This window comes from Cetorhinus maximus, chromosome 3 (genome assembly GCF_964194155.1).
Source record: "Cetorhinus maximus chromosome 3, sCetMax3.hap1.1, whole genome shotgun sequence".
Taxonomy (NCBI): Eukaryota; Metazoa; Chordata; class Chondrichthyes; order Lamniformes; family Cetorhinidae; genus Cetorhinus; species Cetorhinus maximus.
Window position 1 is genome coordinate 135,937,969 of NC_135881.1, and position 13,212 is coordinate 135,951,180.

Consider the following 13,212-nt stretch of genomic DNA (forward strand, 5'->3'; position numbering starts at 1 on the left):
ATGCTACCACGAATGTTTCATCTTCCTTCCTGTCCGAAGTCAAGCAGTTGGCAGACATCGCCTTCGTCCTGTGTGGCTCTTCAAATTGACAGCTGAGGGTGGGAGGGCAGGTGCAACGAGACTCCGCCTCCCGGAATGTGATTGACAGCTGAGGGTGGGAGGGCAGGTGCAACGAGACTCCGCCTCCCGGAATGTGATTGACAGCAAACGGTGGGAGGGCGGGTCCAATGATACTCCGCCTCCCGGGATGTGATTGACAGCAGACGGTGGGAGGGGAGGTGCAATTAGGCTCCGCCTCCCTTGAGGTGATTGACAGCAGACGGTGGGGGGGGGGGGGGGTGGGGCTTGTGCAATGAGGCTCCGCCTCCCCTGGGGTGAAGCAGACGGCAGGAGGGCAGGTGTAATGAGGCTCCGCCTCCCCAGGGGTGATTGACAGCAGAAGGTGGGAGGGCAGGTGCAATGAGGCTCGCCTCCCCAGTGGTGTTTGACAGCAGACGGTGGGTGGGCAGGTTCAACGAGGCCCCGCCTCCCCAGGGGTGATTGACAGCTGAGCCTGCGCTGGGCTTTCGGAACGCGAGCTGGAAGGAACTGGTTGAGTTTCTGATAACAGGGCAAGCAACTTCGTGTTTTAAACTGGTTTGTCTCATTTCCACCTGCCAGAAGCAAGAAGATGTCAAATCTTATTGGTCGTATATATATGTGATTGCAACAGAAGCTGTGTGAGGCTTCCACTGCTCGGTGAGTTATTTATTTATCTTTACTTGTATTCGGGTTAATATTGTAAGTAGGTTATTTTTTAAATTGGTATTTATTTTCTTATTGCAGCAGGTATTACAACTGAAACATTCCTTGTGGTTTAACAGCAACAGTGTCCTTTTTAACAAGCCTCACCCAATCTTAAGTCAGCTATTTTATTGAGGCGCTGGACATTTCTCATCATCATTTTGTAATGAGTTTTTATGTGGGGGGTGAGCAGTGTTAGGTTGTATTTAACAAAAATATTTTTAGGAAATAGCTTTAAACCGGGTAAAGCCTAAGGTGGTAATCAGCTGTCAGCTATGAAAGAAGTTCATCCAGCGTATTTGTATTGGGAGAACGTGAAATATCTACGCTTGTCTCTGCGAGAATAATGGGGTTACAGTTTCGGCAGGTGATATATTGCAGGGAAAAAGCCACGACATTTCAGTGATTCCCAGGTTTCTGTGCCTTTTCCGTCAAAGTTACGGTAGACAATGAGTGGGAGACCCCCAACAGTATCATTGTGAGAGAACTGAACCTCCTGCCTTCAGCTACGTAAGAATTCAGAGCAGACAAGGAATATTTTTATATTCACAGTGTCACAGTATCTTTACATGCAGAAGGAGTTTATTCGGCCCATCGAGCCTACACTGGCTCTCTGAAAGAGCATTCCCCCTAGTTTCACTCCCCTGCCTTATCCCCATAACCTTGCACATTCTCTCTTTTCAGGTAGCAATCCAATTCCCTTCTAAATACCTTGATCGAACTTGCCTCCACCACCCTTTTCAGGAAGTTTCTTCCAAACTCCAACCACCCTATGGGTGAATTTTTTTTCCCTCACATCACATTTACTCCAGTACTTCCAGTAGCATGCCATCACAGTTGAATCTTGATATTCTTATTAATAAGGTATAACTTTTCTTTTGCGTGCAATCTATCCTACATATAAAATAAATATAATAAATGCCAAACACATTTACTATCTGTTACATTATACTATGGTCGTCTCAATTTGGCTATCATGACTCCTGATTGGCTCACATGTTATTTTGTAAAAGAGCAACAAATCTCAAATTAACTTAAGTCAACGAAAAGCAAGTAGGAATGAAAAGTGCCAATCAGGAACTTCAGAAACTAATAATCAAAATCGCCAACAAAGCTAACGATGAAAAAAAAATCTAAAAATCACATTTTCGAAAGTCGTTTCCATTACCAAATTGAACTGTTCCCTAGCTGAAATACTGACGACTTAACATAAGGTTTGCAACACAATTTTAAATGATACCATTTACAATTAAATTCTTAAACTTACTGTGAAAGATTTTCTATATATAAAATGTGTCTAAGAGGTAAGTGCCTTTCTGAATGGCCTTGAACTTATGTTCATTACAACAGCTGAAAAAGAAACAACTGAAACTCGCAGAAGTGCATGTGCCCACAACTCCCTGCATGACACAGTCACAGACAAAGCTCCCAGTATGGACCAGTGAAACAATCTGTGCTACTTTAATCTACTTATTCTGCAGGCTTTCACAGTAATTATAAATTATGTATTATTACACATAAGGTACAGTATGAACTTTGGAACCTTTTTGAGGTACTATAAATTGACAGGAAAGCCAAGGACTGCCTAGTACAGAGAAATGCTGACAGCTAGATTGTGCATTTGTTCAGTATTTTAGAACTTCCTGGCTGTAAACCTACTCTTTCCAATGAAAAAGCATTAAGAATGAAAATCTTAATTTTTAGCCACAGCATGAGTCTCAACTTTTTCTGCAAGGATTTTCCTGAAAAGAATTGCTTCATATTCAAGAGTTATTTAGCGCATGTTACATGTGATGAACAGAATTTTAAACAATGCTGAATCTGAGTGAGGAACTTTTATATTTTGTAATGTATCCTAAATAGTTATGCATGTGCTTTTTAAATACTTGTATTGAGCAATCAAGCAACAATTTTTCATAAAAGGAGATTTATTCATAGAACCAAAGTATTTATTTGTTTAACTATCCGTCTTTTTGTAAGTAAATAAAATTCACTGCAAAACCAATTTTAAAAAAAAACCTGCTGTCTTTGGAGCAATCTCTTACAAACTTCTTTCCAAATTCTTTCACTGGAGATTTGCATCGTTCAGTCAGATAGGGACATGCACTAAATGAAATATTATATGTGTTTTATGTTCTTTTTGTTTGTTATTCAAAACCAGTTGTGAAATATCTCAATTTTAAAGAACTTTTATTTTTCTAACGCCTAATCCTTTCAGTTCTTACAGAATTTAATTAACCGCACTAAACTAAATGTTACTGTAAAAATATCATAAGTAACTAAAGCTTAGTGCTTAAAAATCATATCTTTGTAATGACAGTTATTGATCTTTAATGTTTCCTCTAGTAGATTAGAAACCAAAAAAAAATCAGTAAATAATTTTGTTAGCATCATTCCTTCCTGGTTGTCATAAGTCTTAAAAGATTAGGACTTGAGCTTTATCCTGTTGCTAATATAGATCCTGCTGACTATACAACTTAATGTTGTGATGTACTGCTACGTTACTCACAACTCTGAAATTTACCTAATTAACACAAGAAAGTTCATATAACACTTTGTTCATTTGCACATTTAAGTGAGGTTTATATCAGAGTGAAATGAAAGTAGAAGGTTTGAAACTAGCAGTGTTTTATTCATATAAAGCATACTAGTTTGAAACAAGTCATTCTATCAGATTTAACTTCTGCTAGGTTCTTTAAAAGATCAAAATTATGAATCATTTTAACCTTTTTCTGAAACGGTCTAGTATATTTTAATAACATTGTTAACTTTAATATTCCTAACATAATTGGAGAAGTAGTTGGAAACAGTCAGTGGGGGTAATGTAAAATGGATGATATTGGATTAGTTGCCAGGGTGTACATTTTGCCTGATGAAAGGCCACGACCTGAAATGTTAATACTTCTTCTCTCCCTACAGATGCTGGACCTGGTGAGTATTCCAGCATTTTCAGTTTTTATTTCAGATTTCCAGTCTTCGCAGTATTTTGTTTTCACATTTTGCCTGGTTTTCCTTTGCATTTAAGTCAATATATTAGATTAGATATTATCCATTTTACATTATCACTATAAGTTAAAATTACCCCCATCTAAGAGTATGCAGGAACAGGGGTAGGCCATTCAGCCATTTTGAGCCTGTTCCACCATCCAATTAGACTCTGACTCACCTGTATCTTAACTCCATCGATTCACCTTGGTTCTGTAACCCTGTAGGCAGCAGGTCTACCTAAAAATGAGGTGCCAGCCTGGTGAAGCTACAGCACAGGACTACTTGCATGCCAAACAGCGGAAGCAGCATGCAATCGACAGAGCTAGGTGATCCTGCATCCAACGGATCAGATTTAAGCTCTGCGGTCCTACCACATCCAGTTGTGAATGGTGGTGGATAATTAAACAACTAATCCTAGGACTAGGAGGAGGCTCCACAAATATCCCCATCCTATATGATGGGTGAGCCCAGCAGTACAGTGCAAAAGACAAGGGAGAAGTATTTGCAATCATCTTCAGCCGAAAGTGTTGAGTGGATGATCTATTTCAGCCTCCTTCCAGAGGTCCCCATCATCACAGATGCCAGTCTTCAGCTAATTCAATTCACCGAACGTGATATCAAGAAACGGCTGAAGATAATAGATACAGCAAAGGCTATGACGACATCTCGGCAATAGTACTAAAGACTTATGCTGCAGACCAGCTGTGCCCCCAGCCAAGCTGTTCCAGTATAGCTAGAATACTGGCATTCACCTGACAACGTGGAAAATTGCCCAGATATGTCCTGTCCACAAAAAGTAGGACAAATCCAATCCACCAATTATCGTTCCATCAGTCTACTCTCAAAGATCAGCAAAGTGATGGAGGAGTTGTCGATTGTGCTATCAAGTAGCACTCACACAGCAACAACCAACTCTCCGATACTCAGTTTTGGTTTCTGACCTCATTCCAGCTTTTGTCTAAACATGGAGAAAAGAGCTGAACTCAAGAGGTGAGGTAAGACTAACTGCCCTTGGCCCCAAGGCAGCATTTGACAGAATGTGACATCAGGGAGCCCCAGCAAAATTGATGTGAATAGGATTTAGGGAGGAAACTCTCCACTGCTCCACTGGTTGGAACCAGACTTAGCAGAAAGCAAGATCATTGTGGCTGTTGGAACCTAATCATCTCAGCCCCAGGACGTCACTGCTGGAATTTCTCAGGATAGTGTCCTAGGCCTAAACATCTTCATCTGCTTTAGCAATGACCTTCCCTCCATCATGAGGTCAGATGTGGGGATGTTCACTGAAATAAAAACTCAGCAGCTCTAGCAGTACCTGGGGGGAGAGAAACAGAGTTAATGCTTCAAGTCCAGTATGACTGTTCTTCAGTTCCACAGTTCGAAACTGACTGCAGCAGTTCAAGAAAGTGACTCTCTATCACCTTTCTCAAGAGCAATTAGGGATGAGCAACAAAATCTGTCCTTGCAAGAGATGGTTACATCCCATGAAAAAATATGAAAAAAAACTTCCCGATTCAGACTTATGAAACATTCTACAATCTGATTGGTTAAGGACATACACAGTTGCTTTCCCTCTTCACGTAGGTACTAGGTACTCAGTAGAGGATGCTGTACTTTTGAGATGGTTGGCTAAATGGAACTTCCAATGCAAAAACCCATAGAAAAATTCAAGAGTAAAATCTAGCTCTCAACATTTGTTTGGGCCATGTCATTTTACCAGTGCAACCAGGTCTGGATGCAGTGAACAAAATGAGGTAACAGTGTCATAAAAGCAAAATACTGCAGATGCTGGAAATCTGAAACAAAAACAGAACGTTAATGTTTCAAGTCCGTATGGCTCTTCTTCACTCTGAAGAAGAGTCATATGGACTCGAAACGTTAATTCTGTTTCTTGCTCCACAGATGCTGTTAGACCTGCTGAGTTTTTCCGGCATTTTCTGCTTTTGTATCGATTTCATGCTCGCTGGCCAATTAACGGCCAGCCAGCGTGAAATATGGCTGCAGTGCTAAGTGCTGCCGGGGTGGGGGCGGGAGGAGGGCGAGCGCAGAAGTTTGCGCATGCGCACGGGTGCATGCAACGAATGCTTCCTGAAGGCTCCCCTCAGGGAGCTGAAGATTTTAAAAATCAAAAATAAAGAACTTACAAATGTTAAAAACATGTCCCCTCATGTAACTCTGTCACATGAGCAGGGACGTGTTCTAAATGATACTTCAAAATTTTTATTTTATTTTTAATTCCTGTTGGAAACCTCATCCCACCTGTGGATGAGGTTTCATAAAAAATCCAAAGGCCGTTTGGCCTTTTCACCTGCCCGCCAACAGGAGGTTTGGACGGGCAGTGAAAAATTGCATTCAGTTAATACTTTAATGGCCTTATTAGGCCTGTTAATTGTCGGCGGGCATGCTGCCAACTCCCGCACGTACCCGCCGACCGAAATATGGCGTGAGTGTGCAATGACATCGGGCGCTCGCCCAGTGTCATCGCACGCCATTTTAAGCTCGAGCGGGCCAGGCGCCTGCCCGCTGCTGAGCAAAAATGTTAGCCCTTAGAGTGTGAAAAAGTTCTCACTGTTTTTAATTCATTTTTAAGATAGTGGTATTCTGTGGGTCACATTCTTATCTTGGAGCGCAACAAGATAACCTCCTCCTTGGTGTTTGTTGATGCCAGTCTGTAATGTGTAAAAGAGGGATGGTAAACTTGGCCTTCTGAAAGACTTCTTCATCTGCATTGAGAAGCACTTAACAGTCAAAATTACCCTAATGTAAATAAATTTGTGTTGAATTCCTGTGTGCACTACTTTAACAAAGTTATTAACCCAACATAATGGTACAGAAAGGTATTTCAAACTGCATCCAATTTCCAAACATGAACCTATGCCTGACATAGGAAACTCATAAGAAAATTATGAGCATGAACTAGTTGGTAGCGCTGTCACCTCTCAAAGTTTTGGATTTAAATCCCGCTCCAGAGATCTGAGCACATAATTTACATATTATCTGATCATAATCACATTGCTGTTTCTGGAACTTAGCTATGTGCAAATTAGCTGCCATGTTTTGTACATTACAGCAGTGGCTACACTTCAAAAATTCTTATATTAGTTGTTCTGTTTGAGACATTTTGAGGTCATGATGCAGGTTCTTCTTTCTCTGTCTCACTCTCTTTCTTATGCAGCAGATTGAAACGCCCAAGTACTCCCACCTGTATCTTGTAATGCAACAAATGGAGTTCACAGCAATACATCACCTTTATCAGATGGGAAAATAACTTACTAAAACTAAAGTTATTGTGCAGACTTTTGTTTGTAGCAGAATAGACAAAAAAAACCCTTTCTTTGTTAACTCCATTCTTGAAAGATAAAGACCTGAGAAAGAGCATAGATCTGACAAGTTAGGGAATATGATATATTTTTGCGAGAAGAGGCAAATCAGTGTTAAATGATGACTGTGTATTGGATAATTTTATGAAACATGCAAATTGTTATGCACAATCTGAGGAAAAAGATTATTAGGAGTGGGTCTTGGAGCAGATATTTTGGAACTCAAAAGTCTGGCCAACTAAGTACACAGAACTCAGAACTGTAATGTATTTTGAATTTCCCAGCTAATTCTTGCAGGACTTTGCTGTAAATGTTGTTTTTAAGTCAATATTAGTCATTATTGTAGGCTTAATAATCTGTGTGCATCAACAATAAATGCTGTGAGAGTCCTCTTATCTTGACTAAAAAGAACAACCATCTTCTAACAGGGGGCTCTTGAGATGGATGTAGGACCCCCATTGCAATCTTTAGCTACAAGGTGAGGTGAGAGTGATGAACTGCTGCAAGAAGCCCATATGGCACTCACAGCTCACCAGTGGCATGCAAGCAAGGCCTGGGCCTAAAAATGACACATTTGAGTAAATAATGGTGATGGCTCAACCATATAATGACTTAAGTGTCCTTGTTTCTGAGCGCCTGATTTCAAAACACCTTTTTGTGTACTTGCATCTTCTTACAATAATTGTACAATGGAAAGTGATGACCTGCAGCAGGGATTGGATTCTGCCATTAGTTAGACTTGAATCTTTAGGTTTTAAATGTTTTGCATGACAAATTGCTGAAGCTGCAAGTTACTAAAAATGGAAATGGGGCATCTGGGACTTGAGTGAACAGGGCAAGCAGCCATGGGCTAAATTTTCACCACAGAGGTGGGAAACTGGAGCCGGGTCTGGTTTTTGGGTCAGAAACGTGCCTCTCTTGGCAAATTGATTATAGTTCAGATGTTCAATGCAAGGGGTGGGTGGGGGTGGGTGGGAGGGTGTTGTTTGAGCTTTGGAATGATGAGACCTTAATTGGAATGGAGACAGGTTTCCTGTCCACTTAGAATGAGAGGGTGGGGGCGGAGGATGGGGGGGGAAATGGAGGTGGGTCAGGTGAAGTGTTAGTCTCATTTAGACAACCCACAGCAGCCATCACTTAGGCTGCTGGTTGTCCAGGGGCAGAGAAAGAGAGATGTCTTCTTCCCAGAGCATGGCAGGAGGAGGCCATCTTGTCATGAAGCTGGGGCACCTCCTTATTCAGTGGCATCTCCTTCCACCTTCAATTCCTCCTCCTTTCTTACCTCCTGCTCCTTCTCCTTCTCCAATGAACTGTCTCTTTCTAAGGCCTCATTGTCTGCGCAGTCCACACTTCCCTGGAGGACCACTGTATGGAAAGCACAGCAGACCACCACAATGACTGAGACTCTTGCAGGGTGGTATTGGAGGGCACTGCCTGATCAGTCTAGGTGGCAGAATTGTATCTTCACAAATCTGATAGCCTGTTCAATGATTGTCCTGCTGAGAAGGTGGCATTGGTTATATCACCTTTGTGCCTTTTTTTGGGGCGCCCTTAGAGGGGTCAGAAGCAATCTCTTCAATCTCTCCCCTTGTCCCTTAGGTTCCATCCATGCATTTTGGGCATTGGAATAAAGATCTGAGGCAGCTTGGACTGACAAGGAATGAAGGAGTGATGGCTACTGGCAGCTCACACGTGGAGGAAGTTCTTCTTGTGGTCACAGACCAGTGGAACTTTGAGAGAATGGAAGTTCATCCTATTGCTGGATATCACTGGTAGTTACTTGGTGCCTTGATGGCCACATGGGTGCAGTTGATGATACCCTGCACTTGGGGGAATCTAGCGATGGAGGCAAGACCTGATGCCCTCTGTCCATGCAAGCCCACGTCTGTCTTGAAATGAACGTGCTGCCCAGCTCTGGCAAAGGGGATTTCAGTGACCAGCAATATGCAGTTGTGCGAAGCCACTTTTGAGATGCTATTGAGGTCCACATCTAATCCTTGGAAGCAGCCAGAAGTGAAGAAGCTCAAGACCACAGTGACTTTGATGGCCACAGGAAGAGCATGGTGACCTATGCAGTGAGGTGCAAGGTTTTTGCGATGAGGCCACAGATGTCTGTGGCCATCTGCCTGGAGAGTCAAAGTCTCCTACGGCACTAGATCTCAGTCCTCTCGAGGTATCTCCGTTTTTGGCAGTCGATCCTGCATTGAGGGTATGGCCTCTGTGTCCTTCCTGCCCCTCTTATCTCTCCTGTGCCCTCCTGCAGCTTGGCATCCCACCTTTCCTGTAGAAGGTGTTGCCACACAGTGTCACAGTGTTCAATATCTAACAGTTGTGACCCAATTGCTAGCTGGAGCCTTCATTCTTGAAACTGGCTGCACAGCTGTTCTTCACAGCCTTGCAATCTGCTCTTCTGTCTCGTGATGCCAGGAGGGTGCTAACTCCCTTCAAAGCTCAGGCACTGAGTTCCCACTCTCCCTGTTACCTGCACTGCACCAAGGGCACCTCTGATTAAGAGCTAAGTCCCCCTTTGCCCTGCTGCCCCTTTTACCGGGCCAGAGTGACGTCTTGGTGGAGCTATGAGTGACTCCCCACTCAGTACTTGCCATCCCTCATCTGATCTGTTTTGGAAGATACATGTTATCCATGTGCCTCTTTGAAAATCCAACCTACTACCCCTGCAGCTCCTAAAAGGCATGTAAAAGTACCTTAAATGGTCTGATTTGGAGGGAGAGCAGAATTCTTGACCTGCCCTCCACCCCACATGCTGCTCAGTTTTGCCAGCAGTAGAATTGGTGCTTTGAAATAGACATGCTCTCCAGCACTGGTATTTTCAGGGCCCACGCCACCACCTCCATTTCCATCATCAAGGTAGCCCTAAAAGAGCCCTTTTTTAGCTCCCTAACCAATCATATTGAAAGATAAAGCAAAATAAACACAGGGATGGCAAGAAGGAAGTGTTAATTAGAGTGGTGAATTTAATACAAAAACAGAATTACCTGGAAAAACTCAGCAGGTCTGGCAGCATCGGTGGAGAAGAAAAGAGCTGACGTTTCGAGTTCTCATGACCCTTCAACAGAACTGAAGTATAGTTAGGAGAGGGGTGAAATATAAGCTGGTTTAAGGTGGGGGGCGGGGGGCGGGGGGAGCAAACACCAGGGGAGAAATGGAAAGCAATGAAGGTGAACAGGGCAGAAGAGACAGGCGGAAATCCTGTTGGAGAACAGAGCAATACTTCTTCAGGGGAGGCATTTCTTGAAGAGAAGTGGCAGTCAATTAAACACAGAGATAAAAACAAAAAGTGAATTTAATGTTGCGTTAGGTACAGAAAGATAGATAAAGAGAGGGAAAAATATATTGAGAATGTTAAAAGAGAAAAGGTAAGAAAAAATTTGTTTTAAAAATGGTCATTTTTCAAATCTCCAACAAGTAATACCTGAAGGAATGAGACTCCACACTTATAAAAGTTAATTTTCAGTGTCAGAGTTGGTGTTTGGCATAATTAACAATTATCACATTGTTAAAAAGGTATTTGTACTTGTAATGACCAGACTTAACTATCTGCGGTGAGTTTACTTGCTTATCTATTGTTTAATCATGGCAACCTCATGATGTTTCAATGGTGAAGTAGTTAGGGAAATGTCATTTTCACTAAGCTAAAGGTGGAACATCACAACTCAGTATTGATTTTGAATTGTACATCTTGCTTGAAGTTGCTTTACTATTCACAGATATTGGAGAGTGCAATCAGGTTACTTTGAAAGGAAAATATGATGATCTCATAGTAATAGGCATTTTCTTTCCAGGTTGTTGTAAAATACCCTACATATCAATCAGTTAAATTAACAAGTAGTTTTATGAGGTACTAAACACTCATGTATAAAATGCACCTGTGACTCACTTCAAGAATTCCTATCCCTCCTTCCATGGACCAGCTTTGCTTCTTTGCCTATCTGCTTTTTATTTCCCCAAACATGTTTTACTACTTCTTTCCTTCCCCCCTTTTTTTTGTTTTCTCTATGCCATTTCCTCTTCTCCTGATGTATTGATGCTTTGATAAGATATTGTTTGAAAGGTGCTGGTAGTGTACTGATCTGTCATCCAAGTGTCCATTCTTTGTGTGTGCAAATAGTGATTATTGGCAGGTTGTTTTCCATATGGGATATCACAGTAAAATCCACACAATGTTCTACATGTAACTGCAACAGAAGTTCAGGTAATGATCTGAAGTGGGAACCTTGCCAGTTTTCTCCTCCTTGAACTAGGTGCATTGAAATTAAATTTAGAGCTGCTGCTGGTGGCTTGACTGAGATCACACCCATCAGAATGGGCGCAAATAAAAAATTGAGATGGAAATGCTAGGAATTCCCCCTCCTGCCATCTCCATGGCTGCCCTTGTCCTGTAGCTGTTGCAGACATAGGCTCAGGTTTGTCTCCCTAGGGAAGGCCTACAAATCCCAGGATGCACTGCAAGGCCAAGACGTGACATGAAAGATTTTTGTCCTGTTTTCCTGTCCACAGAACCTGGGAACTGAAAATTCCCCAGGCACTACAAAGAAGAGTATCTGGGCCCGCTTGTGCATTGTCCGTAGCAGAGGTGTGTGACCAAATAACAAAAGAAGAAAATTAAGGCACGAGTCATTTTAAGTTTCTAGTAGATATGTTGACATTATAAGACTGCCAGCCCCCCTTGACCCTTGAAAACCAAAAGATGATTGACAGATACATATTTGATCATACATATTTTAATAAGCTATCCAGAGGAAATGTTTCCAAAATTCTATTTAAGTTTGGAAGTGAGGGAAGTGGTTGTTGCTTTTCCTTCAGGTCAACCTTATTGTTATATCAGACTATTGTTTAACTAGATGTTTAGCATCAAAGGTGTTTTCCATCTTATAGGAGATACAAGTAATGTCTAACATATGAACATAGGAATTAGGAGCAGGAATAGGCCACTCGGCCCCTCAAGCTTGATTCAATAAGATCATGGCTGACCTGAATGTAACCTCAACTCCACATTTCTTCCTACCCCTGGTAACCTTTCACCCCCTTTTTAGTCAAGAATCTATCTAGCTCTGCCTTAAAAATATTCAAAGACTCTGTTTCCACTGCCTTTTGAGGAAGAGAGTTCCAAAGACTCTGAACCTTCTGAGAGAAAAAATTTCACCTCATCTCTGTCTTAAATGAGCGATCCCTTATTTTTAAACAGTGACTCCTAGTTCTAGATTTCCCCACAAGAGGAAACATCCTCTCCACATCCACCCTGTCAAAACCCCTCAGGATCTTAAAGGTTTTAATTAAGTCTCCTCTTACTCTTCTAAATTCCAGTGGATACAAACCTAACCTGTCCAGCCTTTCCTCATAATACAACCCGCCCATTCGTGATACTAGTCTAGTAAACCTTCTCCGACTTGCTCCTAACGCATTTACAACTTTCTTTAAATAAAGAGATCAGTATGGTACACAATACTCCAGATGTGGTCTCACCAATGCCCAGTAAACTGAAGTATTATCTCCCTGCTTTTGTAATCAATTCCCCTCACAATAAATGATAACATTCTATTAGCTTTCTTAATTACCTGATGTACCTGTATACTAACCTTTTGTGATTCATGTGCTAGGACACCCAGATCACTGTGAATCTCAGAGCTCTTCAATCTCTCACCAGTTAGATAATAAGCTTCCTTTTTATTCTTCCTGCAAAAATGAATGATTTCACACTTGCCCACATTATACTCCATTTGCCAGATCTTTGCCCATTCACTTAACCTATCTATGTCACTTTGCAGCCTTCTTACATCCTCTTCACAATTTACTTTCCTACCCATCTTTGTGCCATCAGCAAATTTAGCCACTGCTCCTTTAGCCCCTTCATCCAAGTCATTTATATAAATTGTAAACAGTTGGGACCCCAGTACTGATCCCTGCGGCACACCACTCGTGTGCCCGCCTGCCAACCAGAAAATGACCCATTTATGCCAACTCTCTGCTTCCTTTTAGCTAACCAATCTTCTGTCCACGCCCATATGTTACCCCCTACATCATGAGCTTTTATTCTCTGCAATAATCTTTGATGTGGCACTTTATCAAATGCCTTCTGGAAACCAGAGTACAGTAGATCCAA

The 13,212-nt window shown here is 41.8% G+C and overlaps 1 protein-coding gene across 4 annotated transcripts in view; it reads left to right on the forward strand.

Annotated features, from left to right (window-relative positions):
• Positions 1-580: 580 nt before the first annotated feature.
• Positions 581-13,212, forward strand: part of LOC144678926 (WAS/WASL-interacting protein family member 3-like) — a 130,602-nt gene continuing 117,970 nt past the window's right edge. For all 4 annotated transcript variants that reach the window (XM_078539023.1, XM_078539026.1, XM_078539027.1 and 1 more), the window contains exon 1: positions 581-738. The gene's annotated coding sequence lies outside the window, so the exon portion shown is untranslated. The remainder of the gene's footprint in view (positions 739-13,212) is intronic.